Source organism: Notamacropus eugenii, chromosome 6, assembly GCF_028372415.1.
Source record: "Notamacropus eugenii isolate mMacEug1 chromosome 6, mMacEug1.pri_v2, whole genome shotgun sequence".
In the NCBI taxonomy this organism is placed as follows: domain Eukaryota; kingdom Metazoa; phylum Chordata; class Mammalia; order Diprotodontia; family Macropodidae; genus Notamacropus; species Notamacropus eugenii.
The window spans coordinates 54,775,226-54,799,164 of NC_092877.1; the positions used below are offsets into that span (position 1 = coordinate 54,775,226).

The 23,939-nt window shown below is 38.2% G+C and overlaps 1 long non-coding RNA gene across 2 annotated transcripts; it reads left to right on the forward strand.

Annotated features, from left to right (window-relative positions):
• The first annotated feature begins 2,844 nt into the window (after window positions 1–2,844).
• On the forward strand, window positions 2,845–23,933 carry LOC140511126 (uncharacterized). Of its 2 annotated transcripts, XR_011969441.1 has the most exons (4): window positions 2,845–3,674; window positions 18,992–19,119; window positions 20,417–23,044; window positions 23,623–23,933. It is a non-coding gene; the product is annotated as an uncharacterized lncRNA (long non-coding RNA). The 2 variants fall into 2 exon arrangements; XR_011969440.1 differs by having other exon boundaries at window positions 20,417–23,933.
• The last annotated feature ends 6 nt before the right edge of the window (window positions 23,934–23,939 follow it).

Genomic DNA, 23,939 nt, shown 5'->3' on the forward strand with positions numbered 1-23,939 from the left:
GAAACTGAAAGAATCCACTGATCAACTCCTGAAAGAGATCTCAAAATTAAAACTCCCAGGAATATCACAGCCAAATTCCAGAGCTCCCAGATCAAGGGAAAATAATGCAAGTAGCCAGAAAGAAACAATTCAAGCATTGTAAAGACCTAGATGAGATAACACAGGATTTAGCAGCTTCTACATTAAAGGATTGGAGGGATTTCAGAGGGCAATGGAGCAAGGTGTACAAACAATACCCAGCAAAATTGAGTATAATCCTTAAGAGGAAAAAATTGACATTAAATGAATTAGAGGACTTTCAAGTATTCTTAATGAAAAGACCAGGGCTGAATAGAAAATTTAACTTTCCAATACAAGAAATAAGAGAAGCATAAAAAAGGTAGATAGGCAAGAGAAATCATAAAGGATTTAATAAGGTTAAGCTGTTTACATTCCTATGTGGGAAGATAATACTTATATCTCCTAAGAACTTTCTCATTATTAGGACAATTAAGGGTATAAATAAACTGAGAGCACAAGTGTGAGTTGTATATGAAGAGATGATTATCTAAAAATAAAATTAAAGGGTGAAAGAGGAATGTTCTGGGAGAAAGCGAAAGGGTGAGGTAAATGCAGTAAATTGACTCCAATAAAAGAGGCAAGAAAAAGTTTGTTTTTTTTTTTTTTACAGTGGAGGGGAAGAGGAGGGAGATGAATGGAGTGATTGAACCTTACTCACATCAGAATTGGCTCAAAGAGGAAATAATATACACACTTAATTGGGTATAGAAATCTATCTTACCCTCTAAGAAAGTAGGAAGGGGAAGGGGAAAAGAGAAAGGGGCAATAATAGAAAAGAAGTCAGACTGGTGGAGGAGATAGTAGAAACAAAATACTTTTGAGGAGGGATAGGATGAAAGGAGAGAGAGGATAGAATGAATGGAGGAAAGATAAAATGGAGGGAAATACAGTTAGCAATAGTAACTGGAAAAAAATTGAAGAAAGTTTCTCTGATAAAAGCCTCATTTCTCAAACATATAGAGAACTGAATCAATTTTTTTTTAAAAAAGAGCCATTCCCCAGTTGATACATGATCAAAACATATGAACAGTTTTCAGATGAAATAATCAAAGCTATCCATAACCATATAAAAATGCTCTAACTCATTATTTATTGGAGAAATGCACATAAAACAATTCTGAAGTACTACCTCATACAATTAGATTGACTAATAAGACAGAAAAGGAAAATTACAAATGTTGGAGAGGATGTGAGAAAAATGAGACATTAATGCACTGTTGGTGCATTGTCAGTGGAGTTGTGAACTGATTCAACCACTCTTTAGAGCAATTAGGAACTATGCCCAAAGGACTATAAAACTATGAGTATCCTTTGACCTTGCAATACCACTTCTAGGTCTGTGTCCCAAAGAGATAAACCACAAAACGGGAAAGGACCTATATATACAAAAATAGTTATAGCAGCTCTCTTCTGGTGGCAAAGAATTGACAATTGAGGATATGACCATCAATTGGGGAATGACTGAACAAATTGTGTTATGTGATTGTGATGGAACACTATTATGCTATAATAAATGATGAGCAGGATGGATGGTGTCAGAAAAACCTGGAAAGACCTATATAGCTGATGCGAAGTGCAATGTACTGTGTACAAAGTAACAATGTTGTAAGATGATAAGCTGTGAATGACTTAGTAATTCCCAATGATCCAATGATGCATGACAATTCTGAAAGACTTATTAAGGAAAATGTTATCCATCCCCAGAGAAAGAAGTTAGTGTCTGAATACAGATTGAAGCATACTTTTTTAAAATTTGCTTTATTTTTCTTGAGGGTGTTTTTCTTTTTTGGTCTATATTTTCTTTCACAACACAACTGTTATGGAAATGTTTTGCAAGACTACACATATATAAATTATATTGAACTGCTTGCCTTCTTAATGGGGGGTAGAGGGAGAGGAAGAGAGAAAATGTGAACTCAAAATTAAAAAAAAAAGTTAAAATTGTTTTTACATGTAACTGGAGAAAAATAAAATCCTAAACAAAATAAAATCGATGAGACGTTTAATTAAACAGTATTGCAGAGTAGAGAATGGATCATGCCCACACATTTACAATTTACCGCTTTTCCACCATTCACCCTACAAATGGAGAAAGAGGATGAATGAAGAAAGACATACGGGTACATGCAAACACAAATAGCCAAAGTAACTTTCCTAGGGTAGCATCACTGTGGTAACCCTTCTTTGCTCCTGATGTTGTCCTTAATCCTTTAGCAGAGCCAATATTATCATTTAGGTGGCCTGGTGATGTCAAAGAGTTGTGACCTGCCAGCCTGATATACTAGGCTACATCACAAGACCATCTCTTGTTTAGGCATCTGCTCATCTCCCATAGCTGTATTCTCTCTGTGGGTCCTCTGTTGCTCTCTACTTTTTCCTTTCGTTGAAATATTACACTCTTTTCTTACTAGAAAGTTATTTTTAGCTCTTTCAGACATAGTTCCAGGGGCTGGCTAACTCACTCTTTTATAATTAAACCCCAAGACCACAGCCAACTTAAAAATTGGTAGAAGACCTCAGGTTTAGGCTAAGTCTTTCTTTTGAATTCCCTTAAGTCTATCTGAACCACCACTCTATGAGTTCAAGTCCCTTATTTGAGTTTGAGTGAGGAAATTCCTTTTAAACTCATTTCTGTTCCCATCAAATCAGTTATAATTCTTTCTTGACTTTTTTCTGTTTCCTTGGTGGTAACAAAATTCCTACTTTCCCTCGTGTAGAAAAATCTGATTATTTACTTTTTTACCATTTTGAATAATGGATTCACCAATTCATTGTAGGTAAAAGTAGAGATTGGGTGGGTGGGGTCCCACCTAGGGGATATCTTGATTTTCTCACCTGCCACCATTATAGCTTCTACTAAGTTTTGGGTCTCATCACACAAAAAGAAGGGGATAAAACCAATGTGAGACTGGGGTAGGTGGAGCATCACTAACCAATGAGTGTTTCTATCCATCCCACATATGATGAGGAAGTGCTCTGGGCAGACATATAGAATTAACTTTCAGAACTTTTTCTAACTATTCTTAAGAATTCCAAAGGAAGTGACACCACAAGTGAATAGCTGAACAGAAAATTGGGCGTTCAGTGAGGGAAGAAAGAAGGGTTCAGCACATTTATGCTCTTTCCCTATCTTCTGTGTCTGTGTCCTGGTATCACTTTGTTTCTCTGTGCTTCTGTCTCAGTCTCTCTCTGCGTCTCTCTCTGTCTCTTTCTTTGTCCCTGTCTGTCTCAGCCTCTCTCCCTCCCTATTCTCTTCCAAATATACAAAACTTGCTTTCACAGAGGATGTAATCATTTCATTCATATCAAACTGCTTTGTGAATGAGCTATGATTATCTGGGAAGAGGGGATGATTTGCATTCTAAGAGAGGACCAAGTCCTAAGCCAAAGGACAGAAGAAAGGATAGAGGGACTGGCCAGTAAATTTCATTGTATGAGGAAATTGTGGATAAGGACATTCCTCCTATGAGTGAAGATCTGCAACTTCTCTGCAATTGAGAGCTTTTGGGATTTACACAAAATATTCAAAGATTAAGTGGCTTGCTGCCATTTTGTATTGGGGGTGAGACATGAACCCAAGTCTTCCTGGTCTAAGGCTGGTCTTCTATCCAAATGTAAGTGTAATTTAAGGTTAATGGTGGGTGGAGGAAAGAGGTAAAGATCTTCCCTGCCTATTAATAAGCCTCAATACTTTTTGTTAATTTCTATTGAGGCACTGGGTCACAGAATCCTGCCCTCTGGCTCTGAAAAGTGTAAAATACTCTGAGGTGAGGTTTTACTTTGGGGCTTACTCATTGGAAATGTTTGTTTGACCAGAGGAGATGCTGGGCAGCAACTAAGAAGCCCCCAGCTTTGAAAACTCAGATATTGGTGCTTCTCTCTCTCTTAACTATGTATGTATGGTCAGACAATTACATCTGTCTATTGATCTGTGATGTATGTTTTGCTTATGGTCAGACAGTTGGAAACCCTGTCTGTTGATCTTTATTTCCTCTACTTGTGTTTTCCCTGAAGTTCAGGGTACTGACTTTTTCCCCTGAATTAAATGAATGATATTTGTGCTTGATTAAAGTAGATTATTGACCCCTCAACAGTTGCTTTTCTTTTAGAAAAGCAAATCTAAGAACCTGTACAGCAGGCCTTCCTGTGTATACTGGGATCCTTGCTATTACACCAATATACTGTGGCTTGCCTCTTAAACCAAAAGAATGAATTGTTAAAGAATGAAATTTCAGGCACCAACAAGCTGCTTTAAGGAGACACATGACAATTTAGTGAAAAGAGAACTGTATCTGGGAGTCAGAAAAGCTGAGTTCAAGTTCTCACTGCATGGTTTCTTAGGTGTGTGAACAAGTCAAGTAAGTTCAAATTTGGCTTCAGAAACTTATTAGCTGTGTGAACCTGGGCTAATCCCTTAACCTCTTTTGATCTCAGTTTCCACATTTGTAAAATGAGGATAATAATAGCATGTAGAATTGTTATAAGGATCAAATGAGATAACATTTGTAAAGCACCTTGCGAACCTTAAAGTGTGATAGAAATGCTAACCATTTTCATCATTATAATTTTGAGTCTCAGAAACTTCTTTTAAAAATAGATATAATAGGATGGCGGAGTGAAAGCAACGACTCACCTAAGCTCCTGGACAAACTCCTTTGGATATCTCCAAAAGGAGAATCTGACCAGTCTTTGGAGGTGCGGAATCCAGTGGGTGACAGGCTTTGACGGATTCAGAGGCCAGGTTAGACTGGAAGGTCCACGGGAAGGATCTGTTCCATGGGGGTGAGCCCCCAGCGCACAGTGCAGCGTGGTCAGCGCAGCAGGGCGGAAGGGACCTGAGAAGCCTGAGAGCAGCGGGCAGAACCAGCGGAGCAGGAGACAAGCCAGACTGAGCTGGTGAGAGCCGCTGAGCGCCAGATATCAGCGCAGCAGCTCCTGAGACCTTCAGCCTGAAGATTAAACTTCGGTAAGTCACCTACTTGAACTTCCGGGAGTCAGGATGGTGCAGTGATCAGTAAATGCTTTCTCCTCCCTCCCCCCCCCCCCCCCGATGACTGTGAAAGAACCATAAAATATTTCCCCAGAAAAATCCTGGATCAGCGGGAACTGCAGAAGGGGGCAAATAGTGTCATAATACCAGAGGCTAGGAAAATAGCAAAGGGGGATTCCTCCTACTGTGGAAGAGGCGATCCGGAAGGACAGAGGACCCAGGGCAGAGAAAATTCGCACTGGGACCCAGGCAAGCCTCAGCGCCGAGAGAGAGGAGCCCCAGGAGGGGTGGGAACACGCATTAGCATCTAGGCATGCCTCCGCCTTCCAGGGGAAAAGGGAAGACAATAGGGAAGCTGGGATCACCATCCCCAGAGCTTGCCTTTGCCTCAGTACAGCTGAGGAGATCTCCTGTGACCAGACCACTCCTCCCACACACTTAACAAGCGAACCCCAGGGTTGATCTGGGAAACAAAAAACAAAAACCTGCTTTTAGCTTTTTCACACATCAGCTCAACACAAAGTTTTGTACCTTCTGACTAAAAGAACCAGAAGCTACAACACTCAGTCAACATCATGAACAGGAAAAAGCAGAAGAAAAGTGAAAAAACCATAGAATCTTTCTATGGGGATAAGGACCAAAACACAAACACCAAAGAGGTCAGAGCTGAGACTGTACTTCCATCTGAAACTTCAGAAGGCACTATGAACTTCTTGCAAGCACAACCAGCTCTCCTGGAACAGCTGAAGAAGGAAATACGAAAAAACTGGCCAATGATTTTAAAATTATAAAAAAAAGAATTCACTGATGAGAACATCACTTTGAAAAGGAAAATTGAACAAATGGAAAAGGAAGTTCAAAAATTAACTGGAGAAAATAATCCCGTAAAAGGAAGAGTTAATCAAACGGAAAAGGAAACCCAAAACCTAATTAGGAAAATTGATCAAATGGAAAAGGAAACACAAAACCTAACTGGGAAAATTGGTCGAATGGAAAAGGAAGTACAAAAATTAACTGGAGAAAATAGCTCCTTAAAGGGAAAAATTGGTCAGATGGAAAAGGAGATGCAAAAGTTAACTGAAGAAAACAATACGATGAAGATTAGAATTGGGCAAGTAGAAACTAATGACTCAATGAGGCAGCAAGAATCAGTCAAACAAAATCTAAAAAATGAAAAGATAGAAGAAAATGTAAAATATTTAATTGGAAAAACAACTGACATGGAAAATAGATCCAGGAGAGAAAATTTAAGAATTATTGGCCTGCCAGAAACCCATGATGAAGTAAAGAGTCTGGACAATATCTTCCAAGAAATCATCAAGGAAAACTGCCCAGAAGTACTAGACTCAGAGGGCAAAATAGTCATTGAAAGAATCCACCGTTCCCCTCCCGAAAGGGATCCCAAACTCAAAACCCCAAGAAATATCGTTGCCAAATTCCAGAGCTATCAAGTGAAGGAGAAAATACTACAAGCAGCCAGAAAGAAACAATTCAAATATCAAGGACATACAGTCAGGATCACACAGGACCTTGCAGTTTCTACATTAAAAGATCGAAAGAACTGGAACCCAATATTCCGTAAGGCAAAGGAGTTGGGACTTCAACCAAGGATCAACTACCCAGCAAAGTTCAGCATAACATTTCACGCAAGGAGAAATTCATTCAACGAAATAAGGGATTTCCAGAGCTTCCTGACCAAAACGCCAGAACTCAATAGACAATTTGCTCTTCAAATGCAGGTCTCAAGAGAATCATAAAAAGGTAAGCAGGGGGGAAAAACAAAAACAAAAACTTGTTACTCAATTAGGGCAAACTGTTTACCTACCTATAAGGGAAGATGATACCTGTTAATCTTGAGAACTGTGCAGCTATTATGATAAAAGGGATATACATAGAGGGAACGGGTATAAGTAAATGATGTCATGTCAAAAATATGATTTAAGTATGAGAAGGGATTGTAATAGGAGGTGTGAAAAGGAGGAAGCAGAAAATGGCAAACTACATCACAGGAAGAAGTACAAAACTATAGTAGAGGGAAGGAGGGGAGGGAGATGAGCATTGTTTGAGAGGTACTCTCATCTGATTTGTTTAAAGGAGGGAACAATAATCTTAAGTAGATAATCCTAACTAGCTCTATAGGTAGTAGGAGGGGAAGGGGGAAGAAAGGGGAGGGAGGCAAAAAGGGAGGGAAGAAGCAATAAGAGTATAGGGGAGTAAAAGGGAGGGGGGCTAAAAGAAGGAGGGGAAGGCTGCAGGAGGAAGGGGTGAAAAGTGAATACTATTGAGGAGGGGAAGGGAGATGGGAGAGGTAACAGCACAATTGGTGGGAAAGAGGATGGAAGGAAATACACAGATTGTAATCATAACTGTGAATGTGAATGGAATGAATTCTCCCATAAAACGGAGACGGATAGCAGAATGGATTAAAAGCCATAATCCAACAATATGCTGCTTACAAGAAACACATTTGAAACGGGGGGATACACATAGGATAAAGGTCAAAGGATGGAGCAGAATATATTGTGCTTCAGCTCATGCAAGAAAGGCAGGAGTAGCAATCCTAATCTCAGACAAAGCAAAAGCAGAAATAGATCTAATCAAAAGGGATAAGGATGGAAACTATATCCTGCTAAAAGGCACCATAGACAATGAAGCAATATCATTACTAAACATGTATGCTCCAAGTGGGATAGCATCCAGATTCTTAGAGGAGAGGTTGGGGGAGTTGAAGGAAGAAATTGACAGCAAAACTATACTAGTAGGGGACCTCAACCTCCCCCTCTCTGAACTCGATAAATCCAACCTCAAAATAAACAAGAAAGAGGTTAAGGAGGTAAATAAAACTCTGGATAAGGTAGATATGATAGATCTTTGGAGAAAATTGAATGGGAATAGAAAGGAATATGCCTTTTTCTCAGCGGTACATGGAACATTTACAAAAATTGACCATGTACTAGGACATAAAAATCTCACAATCCAGTGCAGAAAGGTAGAGATAAAAAATGCATCCTTCTCAGATCATAATGCATTAAAAATTACATGTAATAAAAGGCCATGGAAAGATAAACCAAAAATCAATTGGAAACTAAATAATCTAATCCTAAAGAAGGGTTGGGTTAAAGAAGAAATCATAGAAACAATCAACAATTTCATTCAAGAGAATGACAATAGTGAGACAGCATACCAAATCTTATGGGATACTGCAAAAGCAGTTATTAGGGGAAGTTTTATATCTTTGAATGTTTACATAAATAAAATAGAGAAAGAGGAGATCAATGACTTGGGCTTGCAGTTGAAAAAGCTAGAAAAAGAACAAATTGAAAATCCCCAAGTAAATACCAAATTAGAAATACTGAAAAGCAAAGGAGAGATTAATAAAATTGAAATTAAGAAAACTATTGAATTAATAAATAAAACCAATAGTTGGTTTTATGAAAAAACTAATAAAATTGATAAACCTTTGGTCAATCTGATTAAAAGAAAGAAAGAAGAAAATCAAATTACTAATATTAAAAATGAAAGGGGTGAACTCACCTCCAATGAGGAGGAAATTAAAACAATAATTAGAAACTACTTTGCCCAACTTTATGCCCACAAATTCGATAATCTAAACGAGATGGATGAATATTTTAAAAAATATAAATTGCCCAGATTAACAGAAGAGGAAGTTGAATACTTAAACAACCCCATCTCAGAAAAAGAAATTGAATAAGCCATCAATGAACTCCCTAGGAAAAAATCTCCAGGGCCAGATGGATTCACAAGTGAATTCTATCAAACATTTAAAGAACAGTTAATTCCAATACTATATAGACTATTTTTGAAAATTGGGGAAGAAGGAGTCCTCCCAAATTCTTTCTATGATACAAATATGGTTTTGATACCCAAACCAGGAAGAGACAAAACAGAGAAAGAAAATTATAGACCAATTTCCCTAATGAATATAGATGCAAAAATTTTAAATAAGATTTTAGCAAAACGAATACAGCATCTTATCTCGAGATTAATACATTATGATCAGGTAGGATTCATAGCAGGATTGCAGGGCTGGTTCAATATTAGGAAAACTATTAGCATTATCAATCACATCAACAACAAAGCTAACAAAAACCACATGATTATCTCAATAGATGCAGAAAAAGCTTTTGACGAAATACAACCCCCATTCCTTTTAAAAACACTGGAGAACGTAGGAATAAAGGGAACTTTCCATAAAATAATAAGCAGTATCTATCTAAAACCTTCAGCAAGCATTATATGCAATGGGGATAAGCTAGATGAATTCCCAATAAGATCAGGGGTGAAACAAGGATGTCCATTATCACCACTATTATTCAGTTTGGTACTAGAAATGTTAGCTGTAGCAATTAGACAAGATAAAGATATTGAAGGAATAAGAATAGCCAAAGAAGAAACTAAGTTATCACTCTTTGCAGATGATATGATGATTTACTTAGAGAATCCCAGAAATTCAAGTAAAAAACTACTTGAAATAATAAACAACTTTGGCAAAGTTGCAGGTTACAAAATAAACCCACACAAATCTTCTGCATTCCTATATATTAGCAACAAAGTCCAACAGCAAGAAATAGAAAGAGAAATCCCATTTAAAGCTAGGGTAGACAGTATAAAATACTTAGGAGTTTATCTGCCAAAACAAACCCAGGGATTATATGAACACAATTACAAAACACTTTTTGCACAAATAAAGTCAGATTTAAGTAAGTGGAAAAACATTAGTTGCTCATGGGTAGGCTGTGCTAATATAATAAAAGTGACAATTCTACCTAAATTAATTTACTTATTTAGTGCCATACCAATTAAGCTATCAGACAATTATTTTCTAGAGCTGGATAAAATAATATCAAAATTTATTTGGAAGAACAAAAGGTCCAGAATATCAAAGGGACTAATGAAAAGAAATGCTTGGGAAGGTGGCCTAGCGCTACCAGATCTCAAATTGTACTATAAAGCAGCAACGATCAAAACCACTTGGTATTGGCTAAGAAACAGAGAGGTAGACAAGTGGAATAGACTTGGCACTCAAGACGCAGTAGGCAAGGAATATAGCAACCTTCTGTTTGATAAACCCAAGGACCCCAGCTTCTGGGATAAGAACTCATTGTTTGACAAAAATTGCTGGGAAAACTGGATAACAGTGTGGTGGAAATTAAGCATAGACCCATACCTGACACTGTACACAAGAATAAAGTCTAAATGGGTACATGATTTAGGTATAAAGATTGATACCATGAATAAACTGGAGAAGCAAGGAATAGTGTATTTATCAGATTTATGGAGGAGGGAAGAATTTTTAACTAAAGAAGAGATAGAAAGCATTATGAAATGCAAAATGGATAATTTTGATTACATTAAACTGAGAAGTTTTTGCACAACCTAACCCAATGCAACCAAAATCTGGAGGGATGTAGTAAATTGGGAAATCATTTTTACAGCCAAGCTTGAGGATAAAAGCCTCATTTCTAAAATATATAGAGAACTGACTCAAATGTATAATCATACAAGTCATTCCCCAATTGATAAATGGTCAAAGGATATGAACAGGCAATTTTTGGAAGAAGAAATTAAAGATATCTATAATCATATGAAAAAATGCTCTAAATCACTTTTGATTAGAGAGATACAAATCAGAACAACTCTGAGGTACCACATTACACCTATAAGATTGGCAAACATGACAGAACAAGAAAATGATAAATGCTGGAGAGGATGTGGGAGAGTTGGAACACTAATTCATTGTTGGTGGAGCTGCGAGCTCATCCAACCATTCTGGAGAGCAATTTGGAACTATGCTCAAAGAGCTACAAAAATGTGCATACCCTTTGACCCAGCAATAGCGCTACTAGGACTGTATCCCTAAGAGATCATAAAAATGGGAAAGGGTCCCACATGTACAAGAATATTTATAGCAGCACTCTTTGTAGTTGCCAAAAACTGGAAGTCAAGGGGATGTCCATCAATTGGGGAATGGCTGAATAAATTATGGTATATGAATGTAATGGAGTACTATTGTGCCATAAGAAATGATGAACAAGAAGACTTCAGAGAGGCCTGGAAGGACTTATATGACCTGATGCTGAGTGAAAGTAGCAGAACCAGGAGAACTTTGTGCACAGCAACGACCACAGTGTGAGAGAGTTTTTTCTGGTAGACTTGGAATTTCGTAATAATGCAAGAACTTCTTTAAAAAAAAAAAATCCCAGTGGTGGTTATCTAAGGCAAAATGCCTTCCACACTCAGAGAAAGAAATATGGAAGTATTCGCAGAATGTAGCAGATCATGCTTGTGTGTGTGTGTGTTTGTGTATCATGTTTTGACTTGTTATATGATTTCTACCATTTATTTTAGTCCGACTATATAGCATGACTATAGTGGAAATGTACTCAATAGGAAAGTATATGTAGAACCTATACAGAATTGTATGCAGTCGTGGGGAGGGAGGGGGGTAGTGGGGGGTGGGGGTGGGGGGGATAAAATCTCAATTGTATGGCAGTTATTGTTAAACATTAAAAAATAATAATAATAAAATTTTAAAAAAAAAGAAAATGAAAAAAATAGGTATAATAATACCAGTTTTATATGCTTCATAGGGTTGTTGTGAGAGAAACATATTGCATAAATGTAAGTTCATAGATTAGGGGACCTCCCCAGCATCCTGCAAACCTCAGTTTTGTTGATCATACACCTCCAACAATGAGTAATCTTACTTAATATATTATTTTTTTTCTTTTTCCCAATTACATGTAAAAACAATTTTAACATTTTTTTCAAATTTTGAGTTCTAAGTTTTCTCTGTCCTTCCCATTCTGCCACTCACTGAGGAGGCAAGCAACTTAATATAGGGTGTACAAGTAAAGTCATGCAAAACACATTTCCATGTAAGTCATTCTGTGAAGAAAACACAAACAAAAACCTCTCCAAGAAAAATAAAGAAAGCAAAGAAAAAGTATATTTGTCTTGCCTTAAGGCTCTACCAGTTCTTTCTCTGGAGATTAATAGCACTTTTTACTGTCAGTCCTACAGAATTGTCTTGGATCATTATATTGCTGAAAATAGCTAAAGTGTTCATAATAGATCATCTTACAATATCACTTTTACTGTGTATAATACTCTCCTGGTTCTGCTCACTTCACTTTACATCAGCTCATGTAAGTCTTTCTATGTTTTCCTGAGAGCATCCTGCTCATCATTTTTTAAAGCACAATAGTATTCCATCACATTCATATACATCAACTTTTTCAGTCACTCCCCAATTGATGGACATCCCCTAAATTTCCAACTATTCGCCACCACTAAAAGAGCCCTATAAATATTTTGTTACACAGAGGTCCTTTTCCTTTTTGTTTTTTTATTTCTTTTGGTATATAGACTTAGTGGCATTACTTGGTCAAAGAGTAAATACATGGTTTTATAGCCCTTTGGGCATAGTTCCAAACTCCCCTCCAGAATGGTTGAATCATTGTACAATTTCATCAATAATACCTTAGGATTTAAAATTTTCCATATCCCTTACAATATTTATCATTTTCTTTTTTTGCCATATTAGCCAATCTGACAAGTATAAGGTAGTAGCTCAGAGTTGTTCTAGTTTGAATTTCTTTCATCAATAGTGATTTAGGGCATTTCTTTATACAACTATAGATAGCTTTGTTTACTTTGTCTGAAAACTGCCTGTTCATATCCTTTGACCATTTATCAATTGAGGAATGACTCTTATTTCTGTAAGTTTGACTCAGTTTTCTATATGTATGAGAAATAAAGTTTTTATCAGAGAAACTCACTTTAAATTTTTTCCATGGTGATGATGACCAACTATGTGTTTCCTTCTATCTTCTTTCTCCCCATTTATCCTACTCTCTCTCCTTCTACCCTAGCCATTCTCAAAAGTGTTTTGCTTCTGACTTTCACCTCCCCCCAAATGCCTTCCCTTCTATCAGCTCTCCCCTCCCCTTCTCTTATCCCCTTTCCTTCATATTTTTTCTTTATGGCAAGATAGATTTCTACATTCAATTGAATGTGTATATTATTCCCTCTTTGAGCCAATTCTGATGAAAGTAAGGTTCATGTACTACCCTTCCCACTTCCCTCATTTTCCCCTCCACTGCAAATTCTCTTTCAGGCCTTTTTATGTTAAATAATTTATCCCATTCTACCTCTCCCTTTCCCCTTTTTCCTAGTACATTCTTCTTTTTCATATTTTAATTTTTTTTAGATAATCATATCACATTCAGCTCACACCTCAACTCACACAGGCACTTTCTGTCTGTGTATATTTTGTTTTCTTTTTACTGTTTGTTGATTTCTCCTAAAGTCATTCATTTCCACTTGCTCAATTCTAACTTTTAAGGAATTATTTTCTTTAGTGAGCTTTTGCACCTCCTTTTCTATTTGTCCAATTCTACTTTTTAAGGAGTTCTTTTCTTCAGTGATTTTTGTGTATCTTTTTCCATTTCATCAATTCTGCTTTTCAAGGCATTTTTCTCTTCATTGGATTTGTGTGCCTCTTTTACTATCTGACATAGTCTTTTTTTTAAGGTGTTATTTTCTTCAGTATTTTTGTGCCTTCTTTACCAAGTAGACTCTTTTTTCATGATTTTATTTCATCACTCTCATTTCCCTTCCCAATTTTTCCTCTACCTCTCCTCCTTAATTTTAAAAATCCTTTTTAAGTTCTTCCATGGCCTGAGACCAATTCATGTTTTCCTTTGAGGTCTTGGATGCAGAATGTTTGACATTTTTGTCTTCTTCTGAGTGTGTGTTTGATCTTTCTTGTTACCATAGTAATTTTCTGTGGTCAGAATTTTTCTGTCGTTTGCTCATTTTCCAGCCTATTTCTTGCCTTTTAACTCTCTGACAAAATAGGGCTCTGCTTCCCAAGTGAAGGAGGCACTCTCCTAAGCTTCAGATTTTTGTGCAGCTATTTTCAGAGATACTTCTAGGGACCTATAAAGTTTTGGCCCTCCCAAGGTAGTATGATCTAGGAAAAGGTGTTTACTACTCTTCTGTACTGTGCTCTGGTTTGTGAGTGATCACAAGCACTTTTTTTTCGACCCTGAATTGTGACCAGGGTCTCTGCTCCCCTGCAACTGCAAGCTCTGGTGTTCTAGTGCTCCTCCTTGCACTGGGACTAAGATCCAGGATTGTGACCCAAATCTGAGTATAGTCAGTGCAACAGCATCCTGCCTCTGGAGCCAAAAAAGGGACCCCTATAAATCTCCTTCTGACCCATTGTCTGAACCCCTTACTATTCATGGGCTGAGAAGTCTGGAAATTGCCACCACTGCCACTGATTCAGTCACCCCAAGGTCTGCCCCTGGTTTTCTGGGATCGGGTCTGTGATGGCACAGCCGACACTGAATTGTCTGCCTCTCTTATCCTCATGCAACAAAGCCTTCCTGCCAGCCTCCTAAGTTGTCTTTAGCTAGAAATTTGTGTCATTCCATCTTTTTGTGGGTTCTGCCACTCTAGATTTTGTTTAGAATCATTCCTTAAAGGTATTTGGAGGGGTTTGGGAGAGACCTCAGGCAAATCCCTGCCTTTACTCCACCATCTTGGCTTGCCAGCAATGAGCAATGTTACAAGCCACTTGAGCCCTTGGTTCTGCACTGGAAGAAACCTCAGGGGACATCCACCTCAATCCCATCACTTTACAAATAAAAACCTAAGGCTCATGGAGGTTAAATAACTTGTCCAAGATCACAAAGGCAGTAAGCACTCTCTGCATAATTTGAACCTGAATCTTCTGGTTCTAGAACCAGGGCTCTTTCCATTTCACTATGCCACAGAGCTGGAAGGGTCATTAAAAATCAGCAAGTACAAGCTCTCATTTTCCAAATGAGAAGTTCAGAGAAGATTGTTGTTGTTGTTGTTATTGTGGTTAATACACCTTAAAGTTTGCAAAATATTTTACAAGTATTATCTCATTTGATCCTCACAACAATCCAGAAAGGTAGATGCTATTACTTTCCTCATTTTACAGATGCAGAAACTGAGGCAGGAAAACATTAAGTGACTTGCCCAGGGTCACAGACCTGTTATCTGAGGCTGGATTTGAACTCAGGTCTTCTTGGCCTCAGGTTACCTCTCTCTCTACTAGAGACACCTAGCTGCCAAGTTATTTGCAATAAGTGTCAGAGATAAGAATTGATATAAAATCCTCAGGTTACAAATCCAGTAGGCTTTCTACCATGCTCTGCTCCCTCTAGCACATCCTGGAATGCATGTTAATCTTTCCAAATCCTGGTGTCTTGCCTGCCAATGCCTGCTATGCACAGTGACAGTGATGGAATCAAAGGTTCCCAGTGTCCATCAGCATCAAGAACTTTTTCTCATTTTGTTGACTTTCTCCTTCCTCATAGTAACACTTAGTATTGGTAAAAGTGGATCACTCTGGAGGAAGTAGAACAAGACCTAGACAGTATTCATTAGATCTGTTAAATGATTTTATGATTGAAAATGACAAATGAGTATTATTTTATAAGACAAGAGAAAAGCAGTGATTCAATAAAGTGTTTATTGAACACCTCCTTTGTGTAGGGACTTGCTACAATGTTATGGAGAATAACACATGAAGAAGACATAATCCCTGACCTTAGAGTGCTTATAGTTTATCTGGAGAAGAAAGGCTTGATTGGAAGGAATCCCCAAAATGACTGTGTCCTGGACCCTCTTCTATTTTTGTCTACCCTACCCTTTTTGTCAGTGATCTTATCACGGGTTTTATTATCTTAATATAAATAATTCCCAGATACACCAATATCAATAATATACCAATGTCAATTTGCCTTACGCATAGATATAGTCATAGATATAAACATTGATGTCCATATCAACATAGATGCAGCAGCTAAGAGACTCAGTGGATAGAGCACTGGGTCTGGAATCAGGAAGACCTAAGTTCAAATCCAGCCTCACTCATTAGCTGTGCTAATGAGGAAGTCATTTCATTTCTGCTTGCCTTAATCTGCTAAAGAAGGAAATGGCAAACTACTTCAGCGTCTTTCTCAAGAAAATTCCATATGAGGTCATGAGTCAGATATGACTCTGAACTGAACAACAACATAGATAAAGATACCCAGCCCTGGTATCTCCCCTAAGTTACAGTGACACATGACCAACTGCCTTTTGGACATCTCCAACTGAGGCCCTAAAGGCATCTCAAACTCAGTTTTTCTCAGACTTCATTATCATTCCTCTCAAACTCACCCTTCCAAAATTCCCTATTGTTATTGAGGGCACTATAATCCTCCCAGGCACCCAGGTACGTGGCCTTAATATCATAGGAATGATTCACATTCACCTTACCTATCCAATCTGTTGTCCATCTTCTCATTTCTACTTTCACATCTCTTGTATATGACTACTTCTTTCCACAAGTGAATCCTCCACTCTACTTCAGGGCCTCATTACTTCTAACCTGCACAAGTGCAATGATATTTGAACTAATCTCCTTTCCTTACACCTCTTATTCTAATACATCCTTCACTCAACTGCCAATAGGATTTTTTTTGTGGTCATATCACCCCTTGTTCAATGAGCTCTAGAGGCTTCCAATTACCCCCAGGACCAAATATAAAGTTTTCTATTTAATATTTAGAACTTCATGACTTGGCCTCTTCCTAACTGTCCATGCTTTTTGCATTTTACTCTCCTCTATGCATTCTGTGCCCCAGCCTTGTTGGCCTACTTGAAGTTCCTTACACATGACACTCTAGCTCCTATCTCCCTGCTTTTTCACTGGCTGTCCTCCATGCCCAAATGCTCTGACCTCTTACTCCCTAGCTCTTAGTTTTCCTGACTCCCTTCAAGACTCCCTTCAAACCCTACCTTCTGTAGAAGGATTTTCCCTGATTCTCCCCCAGCTGCTAGTAGCTTCTCATCTGCTCTCCCCTTCCTTTTACTCTGTAGATAGCTTGCAAGTACCTAGTAATTTACATATTACCTCTTTTTTCAGATTGTAAGCACTTTTAGGGCAGGGACTGATTTTTACCATTTCTTTTTTAATCTCTAATACTTAGCAAAGTGTCTGATTAGATAAATGCTTGTTGATTGACTGACAAGGAGGAAGCATGTTATTAAGTATTAAATTGTGTGGTGGATGTTAGCTCTATAGGATTTTGGAAAAGATCTTGGAGAGATCAGCATGGATGGAATAATAGCAGCACTCATGTCTTTAGTGCTTTACTTTTTATAAAGCATTTTTTAGCAACAACCCTCTGAGTCTGGCTGTGAAAATTTTATAATTTATCCCTCACTGAGACTTGTCAGAAGTTCAAGCTCACAACAATCATGAAGCAGTTCAAGAGCAGAGAGATGCAGCAAGACCCCTAGATGGGATAGGACTGGGGTTCTCTTTTCATTTTTGTCCTTCCTTGGAGTGGAAACTTTCTGGTTGCTCTGCTAGACATGGGTAGCAAAGGGAGAATGCTATGGGACTGAAAAGAGAATCTCTGGATGCTTGAGCACAGGTAAATTACATAGAGGCCCAGAGAAAGGAAGCAACTTGTCCAAAGTAGCACCTGTAGTCCCCCTGTCATCTACCAGTCCTTACAAAAGCTGCCTCAGAGTCGAGGTCTTCTATCAGTCAGCTTACAACTATGTCATGACCTCCCCTCCCCTCAAAATCCTTGTGCTTAATGTTAAGACAATCAAAAAACATAGCAAATAAAATGAGGAGTAAAGGTCTACAACCATTCCTGGAACACTTGGGGTACACTCTCCCATAGGTCAGCACATTACCAAAGGAGAATATATAGGCAGAGAATATGCTCGATCAGGGAATATACAAGGTAGTAACAACTGTAAAGAGTATGTGTGTGGCCAGTGCAGTCAACAAGTGCTTAATACTGCTATGTGCTAGGAACAATAACAGGCAATGAGGATACAAAGACAAAATGCAATTACCCCTCTAACCAGTGAATTTATATTTGAGGGGGAAGGGATATGTACAGATATAAGTATATACAAACTAGATCAAAAGTAAAAATAATTATAAATGGTGGGAAGGGGAAGCACTTGTGTGAGGAGGACCAATTACATTTCTACCTTTACAGGGCTGCTGCCATCTTCCGGTGATGCCATTATGCTCCTCTGCTGGGTATTACGTCTATGTTCTCTGCTAGACATTGTTATTTTTTCTAGGGAGTCCTGATCATGTCATAGGATCCAATTTTCTCTCTGGCACCATCTTTGGGTATCAGCTCTTTAGAGCAATCCACTGGTTCAGCCCCCACCTATTAGGATTCAGTAACTAGAAAGACTTCCCTTTTCCCAGCCAATGGCAAACTGACAGGTCTGAATCCATACCTGAAACTGTAAGTTAAGCAACCAAGATAATCCAACCAGAGTTCACTAAGATTGAGTCTATTCTTTTGATTGCCTAGGTCTGGGATTGATATGAAGTCTGTAGTTCCAAAAACTATCTGACCTTGGGTTAGAAATTACTGGTAATTTACACTTATTTTTTGTGGGATACTGTGCTTCTAAACCTCAAACAAAGACCCCCACCCACAACCAAGATAAAAAGCAAATCAAAATAAAATGCCAGCACAAGAGCTGAGTACTACCTGATGCTATGAAGTCTGCTTCACTCCCAAGATCCTCTCTTATTAGCAGGCCAAAAAAAATGGTAAGAACAAAGTCTAATAAAATGTATATTTTTTTCTTCCTTGTTATAAAATAGGCCTCACTTGGTACAGAAGGTGAGAGTATGAGGAAAGATATAAGCAAAAGTTAGTTAGTTAAAGACAAAAGGCACAAATACAACTATTTTTTTAAAAAAGCAAAGTCTGAGTGAAGAAGTCTCAGGCATTTTCCTTCACCTTCCTACTTTAAAAATGTGTGTATGCCAGCAATAGAGTCCTTGACTTTTACCTTATTTTCTATCAATTAAAAAAGCTCTCTCTCTTCATACCCTAATAGGTCTTGGAGCTAAGGCCAAGGAGACAGAAGACATGAGACTTCAAAGATGCTATGTGTAATAATGGTATCTCATAATTCCATATCACTTTGTGTTTTGCAAAGTACTTTACCCACAATAGCCATTTAAGGTAAGTGGGGCACATATTGTTATCCTTATTTTGCAGATAGAGAAATTTAGATTCAAAGAAAAAGTGATTCACAATCACATAGTAAGTGCCTTATTTACAGGGCACAAAGCTAAGGCTCAAGCATAGGTCTTCTGACTAGAAGTTTGGTGCTTCTCCCTCTGTACCCTTGAGTTCTAGTTCTCATGGAAGGTTTCACAGAGAAGGGGAGACATGGGCTGTACTTTGAAGGTTGGTTAGGAGTTGGATAAGGATGGCATTTAATAGGAGAGGCAAAGAACACCAAAGGAAGGGAGGAAATGGAACGGTGTGAGTAAAGAGACAGGGATGGAAAAAATAGGGTACAATGTTGACAGTTAGTTAGGATCCAACACAGGGGAAGGAGAATTGGAGCAAGTGGGCTGAAACGAGCATGGCAGGCTGGATGATGAAAACTCCTGAATAAGGAGGAAGAGGCAATGAAAAGTTGCTGGAGGGAAGAAATGAAACTTCAGATTTTCCAGCATCACATTCTTGTGAAAATACTCGGTTGTATCAATCAAAGAGAATTCACAAGTCTAATTATCTAACTATTTTAAAACATTATTTTTAAGAAAGAAATGGGAAGTTAAAAACACCAACAATAAAACAAACAAACAAATAGATGAATGAATGAATGAATGAATGAATGAATGAATGAATAAATAAAAAACAACTGTTAGATAAAATCTTTGTGCTCTGAGGTGGTATTCAAAAGGAAAGAAACCCATCAATGGTATTCCTGAAATGTCAAGTCTTAGAACGGGACATTATGTTCTGCTTGTTGTTTTAGAATTGGTCATAGTGTGTTTTCAATATTCATACCATATGGAGTCTCATTCTACACATCCTATCACAACACTCACCACTAGACTGTTTGTAAGGAAATGGAGAATTACTCTCCTGTCCCACCCAACCCTGATGATGAGAGTTTTTATCACACATAGAACACTGAATGTCAGGACTTAAAGACACCTTTGTGGCTGCCCTTCAGAGATCCAATAGAACAGCAGGAATGTAAATTAGGAGATTAATGCAGAAGGGATGCCATATTGATCATACATTTTATCTGTTTGAGAGATCTATGAATATGCTTTCCTTATCTAGAGGTTCATACATAGACCATGTTAGTGCCCAAATTCCATTTAGTGTTCTGTCTGCTGGAGAGTGCTCAATTTGGTTTTTAGATACATCCCACCCTCAAATTTTCAAAACTTTGGTGCTCTTCACCTGTTGTTCCAAGATATTCTTTTCAAATAGCCAACTTTTCTCCACTTCACAGGTCATCTAGGAATGAGTGGAGAACAAGGCAAGGAGGGCCTGAGAGCGCCCCAGAAGAAAAATGAAGCTAAGGACCATAGACAGCATTTAGTCCAGAGGTGTCAAGCATGTAATCCCCTGGCTGCGTGAGACTTGCAACATTCCCTGTCATGGTGCAAACCAGATTAAAATGGAATTGAGAAATAGTTATCAAAATAAATAAAAATGCAATGAACCAGATAATCTTAACATGTAGATTTCTAAGGAAATATGCACCATTCAGAGATCCATATGTATGGTTTAATGGTCACCATTTTTATGCCATTGATCTAGTCTACCACACTCATTTTAGGTCAAAGAGGAAAAAATGCCTTTTCTATTGTCATTTTTGTTGTTGTTCTGTCATCTTTCAGTTGTGTCCAACTCTTTGTGACTCCATTTGGGGTTTATTAGTAAAGAGATGAGAATAGTTTGCCATTTGCTTCTCGAGCTAATTTTACGTGGCCAAACTGAGGCAAACAAGGTTAAGTGACTTAACCAGTATCACACAGCTAGTAAGTGTTTGAGGTCATATTTGAACTCAGATCTTTCTGACTCCATGCCCAGCACTCTATCAACTGTCCCATCTGGCTGCCCAATGTTATTTAGGTGATAAATAGCAGTACCAGGTTATTAAACCTAGGTTCTAGGATTCCAGATCAGCACTCTGTCTACTACACCATGTAGCAAGTTCCACATAATTAGTGAAAGAATAGCATGAAGACAGCGGGAAACAGGTTGTTCTCCAGTGTCTTCTAAGTGCAGATGAGGATAAATTACTAACAGATGAGGTATGGTGTAGTGGATACTGGGCTGAACTTGGAAGCAAGAAAACCTGAGTTTGAATCCTGCCTCAAACAGTTACCAGATGTGTGATCATGGGTAAGTCACTTAATCTCTCAGTTACCCTTTTCTCATTTGTAAAAAATGGACAATAATAGTAATTATTATAATTATAATAATAAAGCACCTACCTCCCAGGGTTATCATGAGGAGCCAACAAGATAATGTATGTAATCTGCTGTGCCAAAATTAAAGGGCTATAGAAATTTGAGTTATTATTAGTTCATATTATTTAATGAGTCACCAGTAAGAAATTCCCAACTCTCTACTTTTGAGACACTAGAAAACATTTCAAAAGGAGGCTGGGAAATCTCTGCCTCTGGAAATGTTTAAGAAAAGTTCCAGGAGTAACTTTTTTGCAGTGGCTTCAAGCAGATGCTGTGTGGAATCCAAGGAAGTCTAATAATTCTCTTCTTTTGTTTTTCTTATTCTCAGACCTCTAACCTGTGTGTGCCTCAATAGCCACAGACGATGGGACCTTAGTGTAACATCTGGGCTTCAGAGGTTATTTTTCAAGCTCCTACTTGGGATAACAGATTGAGTCCCCAGAGTATGGTCACCACTTTCCCCCTCAAGGTTCTAGGGATAACCTTGAGGGGCTGAGAGTTTCTATAATGCTGTGTCAACCAGGAGCCCCCTCCAATGGGTTATTAATCACCAGTTAATATTTCTCCTTTATCATTTAACCAATTGATATCTCCATAATATCAATTAACCAATTAGTTTTTACAAAGGGATATTTATAAGAACATATAGCAAGGACAAAAAAGAGTACAAGAGTATTCCCTCCCTTCTCCTCCTCTCCCCCAGCCCCACACACCCGTGGAACCATGGCATGATTGCCTGGGGTTTATTAGTAGAGATATCAGGGTAGTTTGCCATTTACTTCTCAAGCTAATTTTACAGATGAGGAAACTAAGGCAAACAAGTTTAAGTGACTTGCTTCTTCACTAAATTATTGCTGTGGTTACCATCAGAATATAATGGTTGCAGTCATGGACCTGTCAAAGCTCGCATGGCTATAACCTGGTCCTTTCTATCCCTGATATTAATTCAAGTAAGAACAGGGAAGAGCCAAATCAAACAGAGACAAGAAAAAGAGAAATGCCACGTGTTCGTAGCTCTGTAGGGCCTGGGTGTTGTAGCTACCACAGTTTCTTTTCTCCTCGCTTGAAAGCCACTGGAGAAAATCCTTGCATTTTTTTGAGCCTTCTGAATCCATGCTTATTTCTGACTCAACAGCCAGACTTTTCAGAACATGAACAACTCAACAGGAAGCAATCACAGAACATCTGCTCATCTTCTCCATCAGGGTGGACAAGCACCTCTCTATCACACACTTCCAAGGTACCAAGTTGCATAGGTACATAGAATTCTGACCCTGAAGTCAGGAAGAGCTGCATTCCAATTTGCCTGTGACATTTTCTAGCTGTGTGACCCTGGGAAAATCATTTAACCTGTGTTTGCCTCAGTTTTCTCAACTGTAAAGTGTAGATAATAATAGCACCTACCTCAAAGGGTTTTTGTGAGGAGCCAATGAGATAATATTTGTTAAGAAAAAAAAATAAAGCTCTTAGTCCAGTGTCAGGCATGAAGGCACTATATAAATGCTTGTCTCTTCCCTCCTAGAAACAGTCTCACCAAGCCTCCACGTGGATATGCAACAAGCAGAACGTTTTATGGGCTCCAAATATTGGATTTTCATTGGTCAGTCACCCCATTAAACAATAACTATGGTTACAAAGCACTTTCTTCACAATCCTGTGAGGTAGGCATTACCATCTCCATTTGAAGCTGAAGAAAATGGAACCCAGAGAAGGACAGGGACTCACCCATGGTCACATGGTTAAGCAATTGGCAGAGCTGGGATTCCAATCTCAGATGACTACCCTTTGCCAAGAGCTGGTGTTCTTTCCATTATGGCAGGCTGATGTGGCATGTTGTCAAGGGTCCTCATTTTTTACCATGCTGTAAAGACTAATGAGCTATGTGCTCGGTAACAAATTTCTTTAGAAAAGAACAGGGCTGCTGACTAAAGCTGTATGAGCAGCAAGTGAAGTGAACAGATTTCCAACTGAAATTCAGTGAATGTTACCAAGCACCTGCTGTAGACAGAGAGCCCCATGCTCTGCTGTAGAGAAAAAGAAAAGTTTGGATAATGTATCTACTTTCAACTCTATAAAAATAAATGTATCCTGATAATCTGAGGGATGCAACAACTTTCCAGACTGTATCAATACATGAATGGCTTATGCACAGTTAGAAAAGGCAAAACAGTGATCACAAAGAGTCAAGCATAGATTTGTCATGAACATGTCAAAGTAATTGTATTTCCTTTTTGGATAGGGTTATTCCTCTGATGGATAAGAGGAATTCTGTGGACCTACTTCATGCAGACAAGATGAAGATAGGTTGGACTTGGAACTGGTGGAATCAATGTGTCAATATCAAATTAGAAAAAGGTTCTTTGGCAATGATATGTTGTATGTAGCTAGTTGGCAATGCCTCCAGAGAAAGCATTGTTATAAATTTGCAGTGGGAACATTTATACCTTAGAAATCTGCCAGTGCTTCAGATTTGGACTTGGTCTATTTCCTTGTTGATTGGTCTTAAGAAAACGATAGAGAAATGTTAATAAAGAAGATTAAACTTAAAAATGTGTC